This window comes from Etheostoma spectabile, chromosome 8 (assembly GCF_008692095.1).
Source record: "Etheostoma spectabile isolate EspeVRDwgs_2016 chromosome 8, UIUC_Espe_1.0, whole genome shotgun sequence".
NCBI classification, from domain to species: domain Eukaryota; kingdom Metazoa; phylum Chordata; class Actinopteri; order Perciformes; family Percidae; genus Etheostoma; species Etheostoma spectabile.
Genome location: NC_045740.1, coordinates 26,947,327 through 26,947,854, shown reverse-complemented (window position 1 = coordinate 26,947,854; position 528 = coordinate 26,947,327).

Genomic DNA, 528 nt, shown 5'->3' with positions numbered 1-528 from the left:
TTTGAATTTCAATGTCCTCACCTCGCTTTCTACAAATTGCTACTGTCAGAATTCTGTAAAACAAAACCCTAATGTATGACAGACTCAAGCCATATAGAAGTGTGCTTGTTTTGCAACAGCCTCATTGCAAAGTATCTTCAAAGTTGTTTTGTTTTTATCGAATCACTTGTATCTGATGGTTCTTTGCATGTTTTTGTAATTCAATTTCCATTCATTTGTCATTCGACTTAATTGCTATTGATTGATTTTTTCTTTCTTCATTTAATTTGCTTACTCAGGCCTTGCAAATGCTTTGCTAAAGTTGATGATGTGATGTGTATTTAATGTGTTTTATTGTGATTTCTGTCTTGATTCATCAATTTCCCTTTCTCCATGACAATTTCTCACATGTAAGACAATATATTAACCACCTTAAACTGGAGATGTAATCTGACTCAACAGGTACCTGGAGAAAAGGAGGCTCCTCTTTCCACGTTTCTTTTTTGTGTCTGATCCGGCCCTTTTGGAAATCCTTGGACAAGCCAGTGA